This window comes from Castor canadensis, chromosome 9 (genome assembly GCF_047511655.1).
Source record: "Castor canadensis chromosome 9, mCasCan1.hap1v2, whole genome shotgun sequence".
In the NCBI taxonomy this organism is placed as follows: Eukaryota; Metazoa; Chordata; class Mammalia; order Rodentia; family Castoridae; genus Castor; species Castor canadensis.
Window position 1 is genome coordinate 19,108,054 of NC_133394.1, and position 22,339 is coordinate 19,130,392.

The window sequence follows — 22,339 nt, forward strand, 5'->3', positions numbered from 1 at the left end:
TTTGTCAACAGCCAACAGGAAAGTAAGAGCTTCAGAGACAGAAACATAGGCTCCTCTATTGACCTGAGACCTTCCTGTCCTCTGTGCACAGCTTGGGTTCTGTCTCTGCCATGGTGCTGGCCAAGTCAGCGGCCACCTATTTTGGGATATTTTACTCAAGAGGTGTTTTTTCCTTGCGTGTTAATTGCTTCATCTTTCCTATGTTTTTCTCATACCTCTTAGAGGTTTTGGGACTGGAAATAAAACAAAACAAAACTGAAAGGCAGTGGTGAAGCCCCACCATCTGCTTTATAGCAGAGTCAGGCCTGTAGAGCTTAGATCATGACTACGTGATAGAAAGGTTGGGACTGCTCTCCAGTGTCCCATCTCTGAGATCCCTCAGCTTTACTCTTCTTGGGATGTTTCTGAGAAGAAGTCAGTGTCATGCTGTCACCTTGGAGGGGGAATCTTGTGGCCATGTTTGGCAAACAAGAGGGTTAATCCTGGATTGGCAGTGAATACGGGGTATGTCGTGGTTAGAACTAAAGGATTCAGCACTTGTCAGGAGCTTTAATTTGACATATCCGGCAGCAGGGAGCCACTGTGGGCTTCTGAGAAGAAGCTTAACATGAGCAAATGAACACTTCAGGGAGGACTCAAGAAATGCTTGCTACTGTGTGTCCCCGTGGTGGGGCAGCAGAGAGAACTAGAGGTCCTTCTGGAAGGGAAATGTCACCTATTTGACATAAGCTAAGACACTATAATAAATGGTATCTTATACTATTTATTGACAGAAATTGGAATCAAATTCCCAAATGAATGTCAGCTCCCTTTCTTTTGCTCAAAGAGGGCTTGGTAGCTCTGAATTTTGGTGATTATCTTATTTTCATTTGCTGAAGGATCATTCCAACATTGCTTAGCCTCTATCCCAAGCTTATGCTATGCTTGCCCTGATGAATATGAGTTGAAATCCAGAGACACCTGCTACACTCAATAAAAAGGAAAATTTATTGCAAGGATCCTGGAACTTAGGCTCAGGGAGGACTCGCCTCATGAGATGGAAAGGCATTCCAGCACTCTGTGTGTCTCCTCTCTTTCTCTCACTAAATGGGCTCTCCTTCTACATAGCTAAACTGAGCTTTTCTAAACTTCTCCCGAGTTTATATTCCAGTTACTGAAGCAACTTCAGAAACACAGTTAGCCATTTTCCAATTCTGATTTAAATTCCTGGGAAGGAAAATTTGGTCAGCTCAGCCCATTTTTGGTCCTGTCAACAGTGATGAGGGGTGGGAGAGCCTGCTCATAGAATCCTGCCAGGCCCCTTCCCTGAATTGGAGGTACTGGGGACAAAGACGATGCTGTGGACAGATCCCCCAACAAATGGAAAATCCCCACTTGAGGTTGCCCAAATCGCTAGAAAGTTGTTTGCCACTTGTTGGATAAATGTTTTATAATCTCTTTGTGACACAGTGAGGAATTAGATTTATTCTGTCTATTTTATCAATGTGTCATATAAAAATAATACAGATCTGTAGCTTTTTATTGAAGCTGGTATTTTCTGCTAACCTCTGCACTTCTCAACCCTGCTGGAAAAAGTGCTTTTTTTTTCCTTCCTGTAACATAAGTGTTGAGAAGTTAAAGGTCTGCTGGGTTTTAGTATAATAGTAACAATTAAAAGGTAACTTTTTGTGTAGCAAGAAATTCTGTTAATCATAAACCACATTTCTTTTCATTGTGTTCAAACTTTTGTCAGCGAGGTTCAGAAATGAATAACCTTGAGATGTTCAGACCTCACAAGGTTGACTAGCTTAAGATTCTTATTTTATTTATAGGCCGCCGAAAAGCACTCATTGAAGTTTGTTGTGATTGAGTGCTTATCACCTTGAGCTCTTGCCACTCAGTGCCAGGAAGCTGTTGAATCTTGTCCAGTGAGAGAATGGAGTAAGAGCCGTACAGCTGCACACAGAAGCCCAGCGTGGTTATCTTATCACGCACTGAAAGGATGCAGGCCAGTGGCTTCAGATGGGAGTTTTTCTGCTCACCCCATTCCTGTGAGAAGTGAATATTTTGTCAGTCCAGCCGCTGCTCTTGAGTCTGGTTCCTTTGCGGGCTGAAAGAAAAGCTAATGGGAACAACAGATTTCCAACTCAGTTGAGTAGTGGTCTGGCAAAAAGTAAATCTGGATAAATTACACTTCGCCTGCCCAAGTCCCCCTGCCCCCTTGCCAGGCTCGATTTATGCAGGCACATTTTCCTGCCGCTGCCTCCGAACATACAGTAAACAAATTTTCTGTGTTATATGCAGAGGGGCACTGAAGCAGGTAACTATGAAATGTACATCCAGGGTGTCTGCTGAAAGCCATTGTCCTTCTGTTCTGTATAGAACTCACATATTTAAGCCAAAAGATGTGAAATGGAACAAATTGGGTCTCATGCCAGGTAATAAAATAAATGATAAATGGAAATGCACCCCAGAAATGCGGCAGGAAAGCTGGTGTGGGACAGGAGGCCAGATCAGGGGGAGGTGGGCTTCATATGTGCTTTCTGCAGATGGATGTGCTTGTCATTTTTACTCTTCCTTCCTTCCTTCCTCCTCCCTCCCTCCCTCCCTCCCTCCCTTCCACCGGAGTTTCTATTCAGGGCCTTACACTTGCTGGGCAGGTGCTCTACCATCTGAACCTTGACTGTCTTTTTTTTTTTTTTTCCCCTAATTTAGGTATTTGGATGGGGGAAAGGGCAGAGGAAAGCTTTGCTTTTAAGTTTGCTTGTTGTTGTTTTAGGTTTTGTTTTGAGGGGGTTGGGTGGTTGTTTGCTTTTTTTATTCCTTAATCAAAACTTACTGCAAAGAGAAAACCAGCAATATTTGACTTTATTTCTGTTAAATAGTAATTTTCGGAAGCTATAAATTGTAGCAAAGGCACCAGGGCTTCTGGACTTTGGTATTGCCCTTGAGAGAATTTCTTAAAGAAATTTACTCATAATAGGTTCTCCGTCCTCTTCTGCCCCTTTGGGGTCTCCTTTGTTAGCCTGTGGGAGGCATGTTGAGCCTGGATGGATCCAATTGTTTCTCCCAGTCCCTTCAGTGAGAGTCAGCAATGCTGCCTGCTTCTCTCTCCCTCACTACCTCTTTCACAGCGGGGCTCCGACCTCTCACCTGTTACTTCTGGTCCCAAAGAACATAGATAGATTCTTGCGACCTCACATATAGGAAGCTTACTTGGTTCCTTGGAAAAGAGAAGAGCAGGCTCTTAGGAAGGGCAAGGGCTCAGGGGAGCTAGATACCCGGAACCTGAAATCAAACTGGAATCCATCAGTTTGGAGGCTCAGCTGTCATCTGGCATCTTGTCCTCACTGGGCCTATGTGCTTCACTGCCTGCTGTCAGCTCCTTTTACCTCCTAGGTTTGAACTTGGGATTTGAATGACTATGTTAATGGTGCTGGTGCGTCTGTGATCAGAAGACTTCCAAATTCTTTGTATCCAACCAGAAAGAATCCATGGCAGGACACGTGGGTGTAAAGGAAGTTTATTAAATGTTAGGGAAGAGAAATACAAAGGGAAGCATGGTGGGGCCAAGGTAGAAGCCAGAAGCCAAGCATGTTTCTGTTCTTCAAGTGCTTTTATGATAACCTATGGGAAGGGGAGAACAAGGAGAATCTCACACCATAATTAATGAGTGGGGAGGGGCATGGGTGGTTCCCAGCAAGGTGAGGGTGGTTCCTGAGTCAAAGCATGGTTAATCTAAGATGCAATGTTTTCTTTTTTTTCTGTAAGTCCCTACTTTAGTCTGCCTCAGCTAAGATACTGGATTGTCATCTTTGACATTCACAGTCACAGGCTGGTGGCCAACCTAGAGATTGGTTGCTTTTGGATCAGATTCCCATCCCTGGTTCTGTCCCATGTGACTAGCAAGTGGTGGTGGTGGTGGTGGTGGTGGTGTGTGTGTGTGCGCGCGCAAACAAACATGGGCAGAAAATCATTGTCTAAGGCTGCTCCCAAGCAGTGACTGGAAATATTACTGGTGTCTGTCAGAAGGGCTGTAGCAGGGCACACAACACAACCTGTGGGAAGAGCACCCTCCCATGCTCACAAGATGCCGGCAAGTTGGAGGCCATTATCCTTGTTTTGAAACTGAGTGGAGCTGGGCTTAAGACCAGATGTACTTGACTCTGCTAGACCATAAGGTGTTTTCAAATGACAGAGCAGGGCCAGGGCGGCATCATGGTTGTGCTGGCCCTTCCCTGTTCTTGGGGGGACTGGGCCTCTAGGATTTCAGAACTGTTTTTCCTGGTGCCAGGATGGCTTCTCATTTTTCCATCTCTGGGAAAAGATCTCATTTTCAGTTATTAAGAAGAAATACTTAAAACTCAGAGCTTTGGAGTCACTACCATTCTCACCATGGGACAGCAGAATAAGGGGTTGGGTAGGGGGATTTTTAAGCAGGGAAGTCATCATTGTGATGATGAGGAATGCTCTGTGGGTCCTCCACAGGCTGTGTGTGTTGTTTTCTTGCTCACTTAGGGTGCTGGGGTTCGCTTCAGCATGGAGAGGCCAGAGACCAGGGGGTGGCTTGGCAGCTGGCACTGAGTTGATACACAGTATGTGGGTGTCAACTAACTGGCCTGGGGTGGTGCCTTTGGCTCTCCTCAGATGGATGGCTCTCTTCCTCTACTACAGCCTCACCATTCCTCTTTGCACAGATCTTCCCAGGCCTGGGAGAGAAATCGCCGTGTTCTGATGCCTGTCTGGGTTTCTCTAGAGGGTCAACACTCAGCTTCTGGGGTTCTAACTCTTTAATTTTGCAAATTATGCTCTGGGGAGATGTTAGCAATTGACAACTTCTTCACCTTCCAGTCCTCTTTTGACATTATCTCTCTGGTGGCATTGTGGTGATTAACAGACCTGGGGTCAGTCCTCTGCTCTGACTTGTTCTGGCTGGGTGACCTGTGGTGGGTTGCCCTGCCTCCCTGAGCTTGGAGTGTGTGAAAAGGCATTTGGTGCAGCGTGTGGTGTTTGTAATGAGTCAAGACAAGTGAGGTGCTGCTCACGTTGTGATGATGTTCACGATGACAAGTGCCTGTTGGTGCTCCTTATTCCAAAGGAGGGCGCTCTTCACTTTGATCTGATCTGCAGCACACCGTGTTGGACAGGAGCCCTAATGCACCATCTTTTTGTTTATATCCAGTTGTCGCCCTGAGGTTTGAAGCATTTCAAGTGTTATAAAGCAAAATTTGTATGCAGATAATTATCGTGCTTCTAATGTAGTTGGGAGCTGAGGTTGTAATTAATGATGTGCCAGACACCCTTTCAAATAGGGTGAAGTAGGACTTTTAAGACCTTCATCTACTTGGTCATAATTAGGGACATTTAGAACGCTCCAGCATGATGTGGGCTGATTTGCACTCTTTCATTAAGCAATGAGGATCTAGTGACCCAGTGACCAGGCCTCCAGGGGATCAGGTTCCAGCTTTTGAGGAGGGAGAGCTGGCTGTGTTTCTGTTCTTCCCTCTGTCCGTTGTTTTCTATAACCTCTACTCCCTGCTCTGTTCATCTCACACAGCTGCCAAGTTTATTTTGAGGTTGAAGCCTTTAGTAATTTTGTAGAATCCTTCAAATCCTTCCATCTTATTTTCTTCCTTTTGCCTTCTGTGCCAACCAGTTTGGTTAACTGTTTCTTCTCGTTAGAAAATAAAGCTTTCATATGGCAATGACTATTTTGTGGGAGTTAGAAGTAATTAAGAATGGAAATAAAAAGAAGTTGGTGCCATGAGACCCAGAAGAAAGGGGGAGAAGAGCAAATTAAAAGGGACTGTTGATGTCGTATCTACCCCTCTGTTTTGTGGATGGAGGAAGCCCATGAGGGTGGGATGTGGTTGACTTGCTAGGTGTTGTATTCTTTGTTCCCAGCACTGATACTTGTGTAAATTACATTGGTATTGACAGGGACAGAGCCTGGATCTCCCCAGCCCAGGAAGAGGTGTATAAAGAAGAGAGTGAGGGCTGGGCATAGTAGCACACACCTGTAATCCCACCTATTTTGGAGATGGAGGCAGGAGGATTGAGAATTCAGGGTCAGACCAGGCAAAGTGAGGGAGACCCTGCCTTAAACAAACAAATGAACGAACGGGTTAGGGGCATGGTTCAAGTGGTAGAGTGCTTGCCTGACAAGTGAGAGGCCTTTGGCTCAATCCTAGCACTACTAAGTAAATAAAATTGATTAATTAATTAACAAGTAAAACAAGGAAGGGAGGATTTTGAAAAAAAATCAGCATGGGAATATTTGAGGAATGTCTAAGAAAGTTGTGAAATAGAAAATGTAAGTGAACATGAAGTGTGTAGATGTATGGCTTTGCATATGTCAGTCTTACCATTTGATTGTTTTCCCAAAAGTAGCTGTGTAACAGGTTTGCCATTTTTGGTCTTGTCTTTTCTTGCTTTTGTCATTTTATTGCTTAAGCCAGAATGATTCCTTGAGCTTAGTCTTTATTAACTTTTTCCCTTTTCCATCTTAGGTTTGTGCTTTCAGTGTTGGACATCATTAATTTCAAACTTTTTCTCGTTATTAATATGGATCATGTGATTTCTAATCCATTTTCCATTTATCACAGGGACCAAAAGGTCGTATCTCAAATACCTTTATTCTACAGGATGTTGAGTGGATTTATTGTTTTGTGTTTTGAACCCAGGGCTTCATGCATCTAGGCAAGCACTCCACTGCGGAACCACATCCCCAGCCTGGCTTTTGAATTTTCTCCTTCTCCATTTTGCGGGTTCCATCTATAGACCAGATACTGGTCCTTCCTCCTTCCCCTGGCTACTCACCGTGCAGACAAACAATGCTGCCATAGGCCCTGGAGGGAAATTAGTGTCTGCTTCTTAAGCACCTGGGTACTTTCAGAAATCAAAATGCTGGCTTCTCCTGCCTTTACCTCCTGACGCTGTGCAAGGATTCTGACTCCTGAATCTGGTCCCAGAGGAAGCTGGTGGCTATAGCTTCCTGGAATAGGGAAGGAGAGAAGAAGGGGTGGGAGAGCACAGAGTGGCCATCAGCCTTGTCCCACCCTTCCCTTGTCAGTTCAAGGGCGTGTGATGTGTGGTGAGAGGCAGTTTTCTTGGAGGGTGGTGGTGAGGGCACTCCTCTTTCCTTGTAGAGAGGACCTGTCAGCACTTTACCTTGGTGCTGTTTTGGTGTGACTGTCAGATAGTATTGTTGTCCTGGAAGGGTGAAGGGAGATAAGTAGGGGCCACCCATTGCAGAGCTGGGACATGTATGTGAGAGGCATGTACAGGCTGGCATAGAGGATGTGTTGCCTTCACCTCCCAGGAACACATACTGTGATTTCCAATTATGTAAGCGTCTAGAACAATTAGTTTTGAAAATCCCCACAGTATGCTGGCAGACCTGTTTACCAATCCACTGTAATTATTTATTGATCACATGTCATGGGACCAGGCCTGGCCAGTACCTGCTCAGACCGAATAGTAAAATTTGGCCTCGGGTTTTTCTCCCTGTCATTCTGTCTGTGATTTAGGTTATTAGGGAAAGCCCATTTACCTTGAAATCAAGACAGATAGCCTGTGGGAGTTCTCCGTGGAAACTCATCTGTTTTCTCTGTTGTCGTAGAGATGGTGCTGCATCGGGTACCTCCAGCAGTGGATTATGTGCAATCAGCGGTGATGAATGTGGGAGCACTTTTAATTAGTCTTCGCGCCCTCTGTCTAATGCAATCAGGAGCCCTGTGTCACAGTGGAGGTTTATAATCAATCATTCATCACCTTCTGAGGTGGGTATAAACCCACTTGCTGCTAGCCTGCAACTTAAAATATCTGCTAGGGAATTTTTATGTAACCAGCAGATATCTATGAACTAAGTGTATTTTGAGCATGTAGACTTAAATTTCAAATTGCACATGGCTCTGATTAAGTGTAATTGCGAGGATGAAAGTGTCTCTGGCTTCCAATCACCCACAGAAAACCAACCGACAGACATGATAACGTTAGAGAGAGTGTGAGGCTGGCACGAAGAAGCCCTGAGTTTTCGGCCCAGCTTGGCAAACCCATTTCTTCATCTGTAAAATGAAAAAAGGATTGAAATAGCTGCTCTTGAAGTCCTCATAATGTTATATTGAAGTTTGTCACTTGTCATAGAAATACTAACAGTCACCCACATTTCTGGACTGTTGAATATGTCCTGGGCACTCGGCCACACACCATGCCTCATAGCCAGTGCACGAAGCTCATCGTCCCGTTTGTGCCCCTGGTCCCCTTGCAAGGTCGTTATTGTGAAAGGCCTCCTCTGGCACTAGTGCGGCGTTCTTGATGGGCAGGCAATCTCTGAAGGCTAAGGAAGTGAACTAGACGCCATCCATCAGCTGCCTGGTTAAACGAGCCTAGTTCATGTTAAATATGCCATTAAAACGGTGTGGATTGTTCAGGAAAAGAAGAGTACTCCCTACGGACCAGTCTCTGTCCCTCTACATATCAAATGCGAAAATGTAATACCAGTGACACTTGTTACTTGTAGGAATGCAGAGCACACAGGCAAAACTAATCAAATAGAAAAAAACACACATGTAATCCCACATAACATTTTGAGTTATGTTCTTGCAGAATTTATATTATACATACATATGCGTGTGCGTGTGCGTGTGTGTGCGTGTATTGTAATCAAACCCAGAGACGTAGGGATCACTATCTCACCTGTTTTCTTCACTTAGCCGTGGAAGGCAATCCACCAGACTCTGCATTCTACAATCCTTGCGTGATTTGGTGGGTCAGAGTTCCCAGTGCAAAGAACAGCACTGCTCACAGCAGGAACTGAATAAATATATGTGCAACAATTGAGTACATCTGACCCTCATTCCAGGTCAACTGTTTAACTCCCCCAAATTATTATTATTATTATTTTTGTGGTACTGCAGGCATTCTATCTCTTGAGCCACACCTCTAGTCTTTTTTGCTCTGGTTGTTTTGGAGATGGGGTCTCACTTTTTGTCCAGGCTGGCCTAGACCTCAATACTATTTATGCTTCCTACTGTAGCTGTGGTGATAGGCTTGTGCTGTCTTGCCTTTTTTCCACTGAGATGGGGTCTTGCAAACTTTTTTGCCTGGGCTGACTTCAAACAGTGACCCTTCTGATCTTAGTCTTCCAAGTGGTGAGGATTATAGATGTGAGCCACCAGTGCCTGGCCACATTAGTTTGATGACTGGATAAAAACTGATAGTGTGGGACTGGAGATGAGGCTCAAGCGGTAGAACACCAGCTTTGTAAGCACAAAAGCCCGAGTTGAAAACCCCAGTCCCACTAAACAAACAAAACAAAGCAACACAACACAAAACAAAAAACCATGCTCCCTTTGCTAATGAATCTGATAAATAAATTCAAAATAAAAACTGGTAGTGTGGATGTACCACATTTAGTTGTTTCCAGGCTGCAACTGTAACAACTGCTAAAATAAATGCTTAGCGCGTGATAAATTTTTCATTACAATGAATACCCTAAAAGTGGAATTGTCTGTTCAAAGGTTATATATATGTGTTTTTTCCACTTTGGATAGCATTGCCAAATGCCCTCAGGGAAGAATATAAGGCTGTTATATTCCCAGTGAGAGTGCAGTGTCTGACTTTACTCACACAGTTGCGAGCCCAGACTGTTGGGTTTGGGCTGAGATTTTCATTAAGAGAACTGTAGATCTACATGCTGTTCTAAGAAAGAATGCATGCTTGTCAGCTTCCCCTTGTGGCAGCATTTAACAGAGCTGTAATGCAGCATCACATCAGGTATAGACTCTTCTTGCCCTGTTTTAAGTTCTGTAAAGTTGTTTAGTGGTAGATCCATAGGTTTGCGTATATAACACTAAAGTCAAGATTCTGACTAGTTATCACAATGAAATCCCCTCATATTATTAATGTGTACTAATTCAAAAATAAAATTAAATTAAAAAAATCGTTTCAAACTGCAAGGCTCTTCCCATTTCTCTTCTACAGTCAGACTATTTCCCTTCTTCCCTCCCTGCTGCCATCTTCTCATGATCCCTCCCAAACGAACCAATCTTCGCTTTCAAAAACTTTGTCATTTAAGAAATGTTGAATAAATGGAAACACAGAGTATGCAACCATTTGTGACTGGCTTAGTTTTCACTCAGTATAATTGCTTGGAGACTTATCTAAATTGTTGCTCTATCAACAGTCTACTACTTTTATTGCTGTGTAGTATTCCGCGGTGTGATGGTATTATAATTTGTTTAAGCATTTGCCTGTCGAAGAACATCTGGACTTATTTCAGTTTTTGGCTCTTACAAATAAAAGAGGTTTTTGTGTTAACATGAGTTTTTGTTTCTGTGGGATAAATTCCCAGGAGGTTAACTGTTAGGTTGTATAATAGTTACATGTTTAGTTTTTAAAGAAACTTCCCAATGTTTTCTGGCATGGTTATATCTTTTTATATTCCTACCAGCAATGTATAAGTGACCACATCCTCACCAACATTTAGTGTAGTCATTATTTTCTTTATTATTATTAGTTTTTATATTAAATGTAGAGTAATGTAGCACTGATTTCATTTGCATTTCCCTAATACCTAACGATGGTGAACATCTCACATGCTTAGTGGTCTATGTGTATCTTCAGTACGATATCTTTCATGTCTTCTGCTTGTTTTCTAGTTGGATTATTCCTTTTTTCTTTTACTGTTGAGTTTGATATTCTACCCACGAATCCCTTGTGGGTGCTATAGTTTGGATCTGTAATGTCCTCCAAAAGCCCATGCAGCAAAGGCTGGACCCTCAGCCTGCGGTACTATCAGAAGCTATTGGAAGCTGTAGGAGGAGGGGCTTGGTGGAAGGGAGACAGGTTATTGGCTGCACGCTCTTGAAGGGCTTAGAACTGCCTTCTCTTCCTCTCTGCCTGTGCTTCCTGGTCACCATGAGGTGAATAGCCTTGCTTTACCATGAGTTCCTGCCATGATGTTCTGCCTTGACACAGGCTGAAAACGAATGAGCCAGCCAGCCAAGGACTGAAACCTCTGAAATTGTGTGCCAGAATTGATCATTCTTCTTTGTGACTTGATTATCTCAGGTATTTTGTCACAGTGACAGAAAGCTGAAACAGGCACATCAGGTATATAAGCTGTAGATATTTTCTGCTAGTCTGTAGTTTGTATTTTTATCCTCTTTAAAAAGTCTTTATGTAGTCTAGGCTGGCCTCAAACTCATGAGCTTCCTGCCTCAGTCTTCTGAGTGCTGGAATTACAGGAGTGCACTGTCATGCTTGACTGTCTTTTTATCTTTTTCACATAGACTTATGGAGCAAAAAGATTTCATTAGTATGAGGTTCAGTTTGTCAATCTTCCTTTAATGAATAATGCTTTTGATGTCAAGTCTAAGAACTCTGTGTAACTGCATGGATTTTTGACTCCTTCTTTGGATCCTTTTAATGATCATGATTTTGTAACTTGAGATAACTGCATAGAAATTGGACTGAAATATCTATAACTTAATTAACAACTAGACTGTTGTCTTTTCCTTTCTCATTCCTTTAGTTGGAGCGTGGAAGTCCTTTCTTGATGTTTTCTTTCTTGATGTCAGAGCATTCATAAAATGTTCAATCCTGCTTTAGAATGGGGCTCTTGGTCAAGCACGCATCCTTGTCCTCTTTTTTTTTTTTTTTGCCAATTCTGCCACAATTTCTCTAAATGTAACTTGAGAAGGGAACTCTTCATCTACACCAGGAAGGTTGGTAAGGAATGTAGCGGTGAGGACTGCTGGGTAAAGGGCTTTAACTGAGTTAGGAGCAAGGAGCCTTGAGGGTTTATGTCATGCTTCACAAGTTCCTACGGACTGTGGTAGTAGTGTATGTAGCATAGGGAGGAGATTGAGTGTGAACTCCTTAATCAGACGACCTTGCTTTTCATCTTGGCTCTTCCTCCTACTAGCTGTATGAGCACAGTCATGTTTCTTAATCTCTCTCTTCTTCAATTTCTTCATTTGTAAAATGGGGATAAAGTTACTTCCTGCCTCCTCAAGTTGTTTCAAGGATTAAGTGCTAATATGCAGAGTGCTTGAAGCAGGACATAGTCCTACTGCCATTCCTGGGGCTCCTCTCCTAGACCTACTGAATCAGAATCTGCAGGCCAGGGTCCAGGACTATGTTTCAGCAAGCTCCCTCATGGTTCTTAGGAGTGCTGAAGGGTTTGATCAGCTCCCTTAGGCCCTCAGTCACAGCTGTGTCTCCATGGCAAGTGAGCTCTCTGGTGTTCTTTAGAGTTGGGTTGATACTTCTGCTAAGGTGACTACCTCCTCTTTAAGACCACTTCTGTTGTGACCAAGATTAACCAGTGTCTCTATAAAATCGACTTATGGTGGCACGCCCACTAGTGTTCAGCAGGGTGAGACCATAGAAAGTAGTGGGGTCGGGACAAACTGGAGCATGGATGCCATACCCAAAGGTCTGCAAGTGAAGGTAATAGTGACAAAAATGAAGTTTGTGGGCCAAATTCAGAATCCTTTCTACAAATTTGTAATGACCTTAGCTAGCTGTAGAGCATTATCTTTTTGGGGTGGGGACCCAAGAGGGAGAATCTATTTGCAGATCTCTCTATGTCAGTTTTCTTGTGAGGGGCTTGCTTGAGTTCAACAATTTTTCTACCAGCCTGTCTGTTAGGAATTTTCTTCCAGTCTGTCTATTATTTACAGTGTAAATACTGTAAATTAAACTCAGGGGATAGCCTTAGGCTTTGTAGAGAGTAGTGCATACTTCCCTTCTCAAAAAAGAAGGACTCTATACCACTTCTTCCCCAAGGGATGAGGCAGAAAGACACAGATTGAGTTCACCTATCTTCTAAACAAGAACAAGCTAGCCTGCAGATACCCTTTGAAATTAGAGGCCAGCTTTGGAGAATATGCTGGCTGCTTTGTATAACACAGTGGAAATTCTCTTGACCTCTCAGGGCTTCCCTGACATGCCAGTGCTTTCCATCCTCTCTGGAAAACATCTTGACTTATGCCCACCCCCTGCTGAGTGCTCTGTCTGCCTGGCTGTGCCAGTGGGCTCTCAAAACATCTCCCATCTCTGAGCAATGTGCATTGTTATGGCAATTTTGTGATTTTGTTACATAGCCTATAAACAGACGAAATGTGTGCGCAAAAAGGAAGCTGCTCATTGTATGAAGTTGAATTCTATGACGGCAGTGGCTTTAAGACATTGTAGCTGTCATATTGGATGTGGACGAAAAAATCCTAAAAAAAAAAAAAATTCCCTGATTGGGAAAGATGTTTAAAATATGGATTCTATCCTGAGATTGATTCACACTGAGCTTTTTCTCTACATGGGGAAGCTCAAATAGGAAATTATAGATTGTACAATTCATGAGTATGGCTTATGCAAGAAAGACAACTTTGAACTTCAACAGTAGATCTGTACGTGAAGAAATACCTCTGGTCCATGTGAAAATATTGGCAAACAAATTTGCTTTTTTGTTTCATGATAAATTATTGAAGATATATATGGATGTGCCATTTCTTTGTGACTCGGGCCTTAAATGACATGGTCCTACCAGCCACCATCTCACTGACAGTAGGACTTCCACAGTTGTTCTCTACCAGAGAGATGTGTGCTAACAAAACTGAGTAGTTGATCAAAGTCTGCAGCCAAGTTGGGGAGAGAGTTTCTTTTCAGAGCAAATGATGCTCTAAAAGCAAAGTACCTATAAATACCTTAAAAAAATTCTTAGTGAAAATTTGATTCTTTCATTTTATACCATAGCTCCATCTAGTTTTAGTTTTTCAAATGGTTAGGTATGAGTAAGTATACATTTAGTGAAGTGGTAATGATAAAATCAACATTTTGTTCTTTCCTTGTGACAAATGGCTCATATAAACGATGTCTATTAGTCAACATTAGGAGACAGAAGATTCATTTTCAAGTTCAAGGGTGTTGAAAATACTCTTTAGCCATAACATTGGGATAACAAACTATCAGTACTTCAGACACATACTGATAAATAGTTTTTTAAAAATGGTCTTAGTAGGGAAAAGAGGAAGTTTAGTATAAATAAAAGATGTGACCAGTCTGCTCTTATGGCTGCACTGTTCTATGCCTGTCATGTTCTGAGCAGCCTTGATTTCTGGGTCAGGCAGCTGCCTGTATTGGGGGATGTAGGGGTGCTTCCTAAGGGGCTCCAAGAGCCCCAGCTTCCAGGACCTCCCTGGAAGATGCTCCCTCTAGGCACTTATGCTGAAGGTAGAGCAGGCCAGACAATTTGGATAAACAGCTATATAAAATTTCCTTCATACTGTATTGACTTTGGCCTGAATCCATGACGGAGAGGCCCAGGTGGATAAGACCCTCCCTGAAGCAGGATGTTTGCTGTTTGGATTTGTGTGTCCCCCCAAAGCTAACTAGTGAGCTGGCTGCCCTTGGTGATTAGCGGACTGTTAGATGGGCTTAATACTGTCACTTTTTCTCTAGGTCATTCTTCTTTTCATTAAAATTTTTTTTTCAAACACACCAAACTGGTTTCTAGCCCTTCTCTTGAATTAGCAACAAAAGACTAGATAATCCCTTATCACCTGTGAATAGTAAGTGCCCAGGAATATTTGTTGATTGAATGAAGTGGTTTGCCAGTCTCAACAGTCTTGTATTTGCTAATAGCCCTGAGAGAAGCACTGTGCTGTCAGTCTGTTAGTAAAGCATTAAGTGGAGAGTGAGAATGCTAATGCACATATAATGTCGTGGAATTGACAGCCGCGCTGGTAATTGGAGTTTAGCCCCTGCACGTACATTTCTCCAGTCCTTTATGCTTCTTCCTCTGCTCCACCACGAGAGCTCAATCTTTTGAGACTCATGTCGGTGTCATCACCATCCAATAATATTCATTAAGCTCCTCCATGCTGAGCACTGGCAGGTTTTGTCCCCTTTAATGAGTGTGAGTGTGCAAGTTGAAGGATGGACTTTTATGGGACGTGGCTTTGTCCTGGGAGGCATAATCCGTGAGCCCACATGATTTTGGTACACTCTTTTCCTCAGTTCAGTGTGCTAATTAGATCAATCACATATTTTTGTTGGCAAGCTCTGCCTGTCTCTTTAAAACAAGAGGTAAATCAGCTGGCCTTTGTGCTGGGAGGTGTTCTTTGTCGTATTAGCCATTGTGGGGTCTTTATCTTGATTTTGTAAATGGCCACCTGTCTTATGCGATAGATGTTCAAGCTGTCTGATTCTGTGCTCACCACTTCTGTCTCTTACTGCAGTCCACCTTTCATGCGCCACATCTTACTTTATAGGTCCTGGGGTTATGTGATGCAGTGTTTTGAGCTACCATTGGTTAGGCGTTAAAAGGATGCTCTGAAATTAATTGTACAAAACAATGAGAAAATCTACAGAAATCACAATACAAGGAACACATGAAACATTTCTTGTCAGTCCTTGGTGGATTGTGAGATATGACCTGCCACCTACATATTCCCTTTGTGTTCCCAGTATTCATTGTTTATAAATTCTCTTAATTTTTCATTCAGCATGTTTTTCATTTGTCTAACCCCATATTCTCTTTACTGTCACCGGGCCCAGTCTCTCATTGATACAGCATATTCTCATTCTTTCTCTTTCTCTCTGACCCCACCCAAACCCCATGCCAGCTCGTCCCATGTTTATCTGGGTCACACTAATTTCCTTACATCCCTCCTTTGTCCTGCACCTTCTTTGCTCAGAGTTCTTTGTGAGCTTGCAATTACCTAATGAACTAGAGCTTAACTCTCCACCTGGCTTCCAGAACCAGTTCTACACCCTCTGTCATTGGTACTTCCTGTACTTTTTAAGAGCAAGTCCTGTGCCCAGGTAAGGTTGTTTGCTGCTCCTGTAGGGTGATGCCATTGTAAGAGCCAGAGTGCTGGAGTTAGATTTGCTTGGGATCAAATGCTAGTTTAGCCCTGTTCCCTTGCTCCGTGCCTGAGACTGCTCATCTGTAAATTGGGTGCGATAGTCTTTCCTTTCTAGACCTGTGATGACTGTAACAAAACGGTGAAATGCCCTTCTGAGATTATGTTGTGCTCACTCTGTATACTCAGGTAGGCACTGTCCTACAACCCATTCTTATATGAGTTTACTTAGTCCTCACCAGAACTCTCTGAGGAAAGATCTAATAACAATCTATTTTAAAGACGAGAAAACTGAGGTACGGGAAGCCTGAGTGCCTTGGTTACCCTCACACAGCAGGTACAGTAGAGGGTTAGAATGCGAACTCAGGAATCCAGCCCTGGAAGCTATGGTTTGAAGCAGAGGCTATCTGTATATTCAAATTCTACCTGTGTGGTAAAGCTGCTGTCAGATGGACCCTCTCTATCACCCTTTCCGGGGCTCTTCCATGCCACAGTGACGTTTCTCTGTCTGAATTCCCAATGCATCTAGTAGGCAGAATAAGTTAGTCATTGCTAAAGCCTTCATTGTTTTGTATCCTTCAGTCCCGTGTATATAAAAGTCTTTTGATTATAATTATTACATTCTATCATAGAGAATCTGGAATATGGAGACACCAAAAAGAAAATAACATACATCTGGTGATTACTGCTATTCATAGATTATCTGTCTTCATAGTCTTATTTATAAATGCTATCATACATGCATGCAGTATAGAATGTGCACACATTATACATAATTATGGTCATGTATGCATTTAATTTTTATTTTGCTTTTCTTGCTTCATTTTATGAGAGTTTGCCTGTGTCATTAAATACCATCCTAAATCATGGTGAATGGGAAGAATTTCATTTATTATTTAGTTTATCTATAGTCAACATACTGCTGATTCCCGTTTTTCATTTATCAGCAGTGTCATTGTTGTAACATAAACGTACACAAAGTACATCCACCGTATTTGCCCTCCTTCACCCTTTCCATTTACCCTCTCCCCTCCCTCTGGTACCCTCCTCCAGACCGGACCTGTTTTACCTTCCTGTTCTTCATTTTTTAAAATGTATATTGATTGTTAAAGGGGTTTCACCTTAGTATTTCACATATGAATATATCATGCTTTAATCAAACATATTGCTTATTCCCAAATTTTTAAAGACTACAATCATTTCTGTAGTGAAATATGTCAAAGGTTGTAATTTTAAAGACTTCTAGTAAATATGCAAACTTACCTTTCAAACAATTGCATCAATTTGTTCTTATCTCTGTAGTGGGAAACCCCAGAGTGTTTCAGAGCTCGCTGACTATTAAAATTTTAGCAAGTCTTAGTTAATGTGATAGGTGACATAGTGCATGGGTCATGGCTTGAATGGCATCAAACCTGACATACTTCAGACTAACAAGGCATGGTATGCAAGTTCTTTTCATTTGTTTGGCACAAGGGTTCTCATGTGACTGATTTTCAGTGGTGCTGTCATGGGTTTCCTAGAATTTGCATGATTTAGAATAGAAGCTGGAGGAGAATGTGCAAATCATTTGTTATAGTCCCATTTATTTTTTATTTTGAGTGGTGCAGGGGGATGGAACACGGGGCCTTATACATGCGAGGCAAGTCCGGTACTACTAAACTGTACCCCAGTCCTCAGTCCCATGTTTTGAAGGTAAAGAAGTGAGCCTGAGAAGTTGGGTAATTTGCCCAAATTCCTGTAGCTGACTAGGAGTAGAAGGAGTGTCACATTTCTAGTTTTTAGTCTTACTGACTTTTCACTGTGTCACATTGTTTCTCGTTTGTCTTAATCTATCCACATGTCTCCGTCTGCTTCACCTAGAGTGAAACACACATTTGGAGGTACAGCTTATGACCATAGAGCAATATACTCAGGTTAAGGCAAAGGAATTCTGATTATCCTAACCTGACAGTCCATCTCTGTCACTATGTAACTCCTCCTTTTCCCACGTAGAGCTGACATTTAAGTCAGATGGCAGAGAAGAGTGTGAAAACAGGGACCTGAGACATGGCCTGCTACTCACAGACAGAGGCCTCAGACTCTGAGATTGCTTTGGGTTGTGGGTTTAGGAGGCAGTCTCAGTGTGCGGCTGAGTGGCCTTTTCCCTCTCCTACCACAGTGCTGAGAAAGGTGTGGTGTTGAGCCGGTCATGGAGTCTCAGCCACACTTAGTTTGTCTTCGAACAGTTCTCAGACCATTCTCCTCTGCAGCCCTGCTCTGCGAGTTCAGAGGGTGGAAGTCCTCACTGTGTCTCTCATTGCTCCAAAGAGCACGTGGTTTCCCAGGAAGGTCTGGGTAAGAACGGCTTAATATTTCTGTTTGTCAGTGATGGGGAATGAAAAGTACGGGCAATGATTTGTTGCTGTTCAGTTTTTTTGATATTGTGATGATTAAGCCATAGAAAGGTGAGCAGTTTCAAGGCTAGAAACACATGTGAAATTCCTATCTCACCTTTATTGCTAATAAGATTGACTAAGATAACCAAGGCAAAATATTTTATTACTCTTCTTATCTCAGAATGACCTGCTTTTATAACCCATCCTTAACCATGAACAAAAGATGTTATCAATTGACTTATCTTGATGGATTAGATTTACCAATAAAATAAATAATCAAAACAGAAACCTGCTTTGAAAAACCTCTCACTTTGGGGAAAAGGTGAATGGTGTGATACTATTTAATATGCTTTTGGATGAGAAGCTTAGAAAAGCATCTTTAGCTGGGCTTGGTAGCATACACTTGTAATCCAAGCAATCAGGAGGCTGAGGCAGGGAGGTCTTTTTAAAAACATTGTTATTAGCATGTATTAGTTGTACACCAAGGTTTCATTGGGACATTTACATATGTGCTTACAATATATCTTAATTAGATTCACCCCTCTATTGTTCTCCCTTATTCCCCCATCCTCCTGAGAAAGGAAGGTCTTGAGTTTTAGGCCAGCCCAGCATGGGCTATATAGCAAGACCATGTCTCAAAAAAAAGTATTTTTGGTAATTATCCATTTATTTTTTGGGAGAGTGCTATAGTTTAAACATAAAAATGATAGGTTTGACTGGGCTTAAATATTTGAGTCAGCAGCATCTTTCCCTTTCTTTTACTTACTCATTTTTTCATTCATTCATTAATTCACTCAGCTAGTATTTCTTAAGGGCCTATGATGTGACCAGCTTTGTTCAAGGAGTTGAGGATATAGCAGTGAGCAAAATGTAGATGGTGCATTGAAGGAGTTTGTAGTCTTCAGGGGAAAAAAGTCAAATTCTCTTGGGGATGTTTCTGAGTGGTGGAGACTTCTAAGTCAAGACTTGAGAAGTAAGAAGAATCTTAGGACTGAAGAATATGCCTTCCATGATGGGATCTGGGAAAGTAGGGAGACAGTACTTGGCTTGGCCATTCATATGGATGTGTACATATGGCCCATTGAAGAAGGAGGGCTATGAAAATATTCACGCTTGGTAACAGAGTCATTATCTCAAAACTAGTTTTGTTTGTTTATTTATACAGTGCTGGGAATGGAACCCAGGCCTCACATGTGCTAGGTAAACATTCCACCCGTGAGTCTTCCAGTCCTGCTGCTGTGTTAAAGCCTAAACTTTGTTTCTCTAGAGGGCCAGACCTTGAGAGCCAGGGGAAAGTCAAGATCTCATGTTCTAATACAAAGACATTCCCTTTGGTCCCCACACCACCAGCTCTAATAGATGCAGCCATTGCCTGCCTGTTTTACCACTTGTCCCTTAGTCTGAAAACAGTGTGTCAGTTTTTTCTCTAGGTTGGCAGTTCTGATTAGAGTGGATTATTTCTATTCAAAAACCAGGAGGGAATAGTGTGACTTGCTTTTGAGCAGTGGTATCATTGATTGGGTCTGTCTTGTTCCCTGAAGGGTTGTCATCAAGGATGGTAGGCCATCAGTTGTGTCCTGTCTGTGTGAGAAGTGTCAGAAATATGTGCAGGTGTAGCCATTCATCTCTGAGACAGTCCAGCACACCTCTCTGCTATAGTGTGTATGGCAGGCCCAAGAGAAAGGCTGCCTAGGAAGCAGTCTGTAGACTCCCAGACAGCTAACGTTTCAGCTGTGAGATTATCCTACCCAGTAGTCTTTGAACTTTCTTAGACATTCTTTTTTTGGTAACAAAAGCTTCTATGGATATCTAGGCTATAAATCTGCTAAAACAATCAACTGACACCTTAGAGAGTTTTAATACTCATTATTTTTTAAATACCTGAAGTACTGCTTCTCCCCAAAGCTCTTGGGTTCTGTTAGGCCCAGATGGAAAATTAGCTAATAGTAATAGCTCACTTATATTAGTGTTTGCAAAGGAGAAGGACTCTGTGCCAGCACTTACCCAGTATTACAGTTAATCTCCCCTGCATCCCCAGGAGGTAGGCACCATGATGGTCACCTCTGTTTTTACTAACAAGGCGTTAAGTTTAGAGAGGTTTAGTGTCCTGCCCAAGGTCACATGGAGAGTAAGGGGTGGAGCTGGTTCTTGAATCAGGGCCACCCTGACTAATTTACCAATGCCCTTTGCTTTTAGTCATTAGATGTCACTGGTCAGTGCCTTTGCCAGCATTTGGCTCAGGAATTCTGAACATAATGGTAGCTGCTTTAGAAACATCAGAGAGATACCTTTAACAGGTGAGCTGGTTTCTGGAAACAAGGTTCCCTTAAATGTAGCATGGGACACTTGTCCTTTTCACTTAGCTTTAGACAGTCTTTTTGTGAGGGAAATGAGGAATTGTTATGGTAGAGGTGAAACTCTCTTCTTCCTTTTCTCCTTTACTCTCTACCTTTTGTCATTAGAATACTTGAAAAATCTTTGAGCCAGCTGAGTGCTGATGGCGCATGCCTGTCATCCCAAACTATGCTGGAGACTGAGGTTCCAGGCCAACACGGGCAACAAAGCTGGTGAGACCCCATCTCAAAGGAAAAAAGCTGGGTGGTGGTGGTGCATGCCTGCCATCCCGGTGATGGCAAGAAGCCTCAAATAGGAGGATTGCTGTTTAAACTGGCCTGGGCAAGAAGCAAGAACCTATCTCCAAAATAACCAGAGCAAAAAGCACAAAGCTCTGAGTTCAAAACCCAGTACTACCAAAAGACCATTCTTTTGAAAGGGCTTATTGCATTTTATCTTTTGGTGCTAAGGATCAAACTAAGGGCCTCAGGTGTGCTGCACATGTGCTCTACCAATGAGTGACACCTCAGCTCCTGAAAGGGTTTATTTTTGAAAGAAGAAAGTGAGTGGCTGGGTTAATTTACTTTTCTTGTCCTCAGGTTTTTGGTATTTATTTATTTTTAATTTAGCTAGATCACGTACTTAGTGTGAAGGATAAATGCTTTTCAAATGGTAATATAAATACTTGGAGGCTATGCTTTATGTAACACAAAAGGCTGGTTTTTGTATTAATTCTTAAGATTGGGTTGGGAGTCAGTTAGAACTGTAAGAGGCTGAATTTTGGCAAATACCAGTGCGTTTATCGAAGCTGACTTGGAGTGTTTGTTAGTTTGCGCAGCAGAGGCGGGCACTGTTCCCTCTTTGAAGGCTTGTGCCATTTTAAAAGAGTACTTACTTTTTCACAGAAATATTTACTTTCTTCCTAAGTATCTTTAACAACCTTAGAGGTGTGGTTTCTCAGGTGATTGATAGTAGTGATCCTCTCTCTGGGTGTCATCCTGGGTGCATGCATGAGAACTTCATTAGGTCTGTTCTCTGAATCCACATCTGTCATGGGTATCAGGGGTTGATGGACTGGCTCTTCAGGTTGCCAGGATGGCCCTTAAGAATTGTACTGAGTGGAGAGAAAAGGTCACAGCCTCCCTTTGTCATGCATGTGGCTGCCCTCAAGGGGAGGGTACAGCTTGGGCAAAGCAGCTCTCTTCAGTAGAGGCCAATTTCTGGCAAAGGTTCACAGCCAGGAGTGCTCCTCACAACTTGTGGAATAAATCTTGCTATCCTGAAGGGACTTGGGATACATTTCAGCATCCGTTACAATGGTGTTAACTCTTGCAATTCCATGAAAGGGGAGGGTGGAAAGGAGGTCATCAGGTGATTTCTAGTGGTGAATATAGTCTTAAGGTAGACAGGTAGTTGTACAAGATGTAATCCATGTGTTGTGCGTGTGTGTGTGTGTGTGTGTGTGTGTGTGTGTGAAGGTTTGGTACATAGCCCTGTAAAAATAGAACCACCTTTTTATATAATTTGCCTGATTCATGATGTGATTTATTCTAGTATTAAGTTCCAGACCCGCACAGTCACAGATCCTTAAACTGCATACACAAGAATGTGCTTCGTATTAGAATTATCTGAAAAAAGACCATGCTGCGTGGAGCAGGCAAGCATCATGTACAGAAATTTTATAAAATCAAGAGCCAAATTGCAGAATCTGATTCATAGGAGGATTTAATGTGAGGATTGATGTAATTTATGGCCCAGATTTGTACTTAAAATAATTGTACT

General features: G+C 42.4%; 1 protein-coding gene across 5 annotated transcripts in view; it reads left to right on the forward strand.

The window, feature by feature from the left end:
- Fhip1a (FHF complex subunit HOOK interacting protein 1A) overlaps positions 1-22,339 on the forward strand; it is a 221,584-nt gene that overhangs the window by 102,234 nt on the left and 97,011 nt on the right. The window contains exon 3 of one of the 5 annotated variants that reach the window (XM_074041280.1): positions 7,601-7,760. The exons of 3 other annotated variants lie outside the window; for them this stretch is intronic. The gene's annotated coding sequence lies outside the window, so the exon portion shown is untranslated. Of the gene's footprint in view, positions 1-7,600; positions 7,761-20,108; positions 20,521-22,339 lie in introns of those variants that run through there. One more of the 5 variants, XM_074041282.1, reaches the window with a different exon arrangement.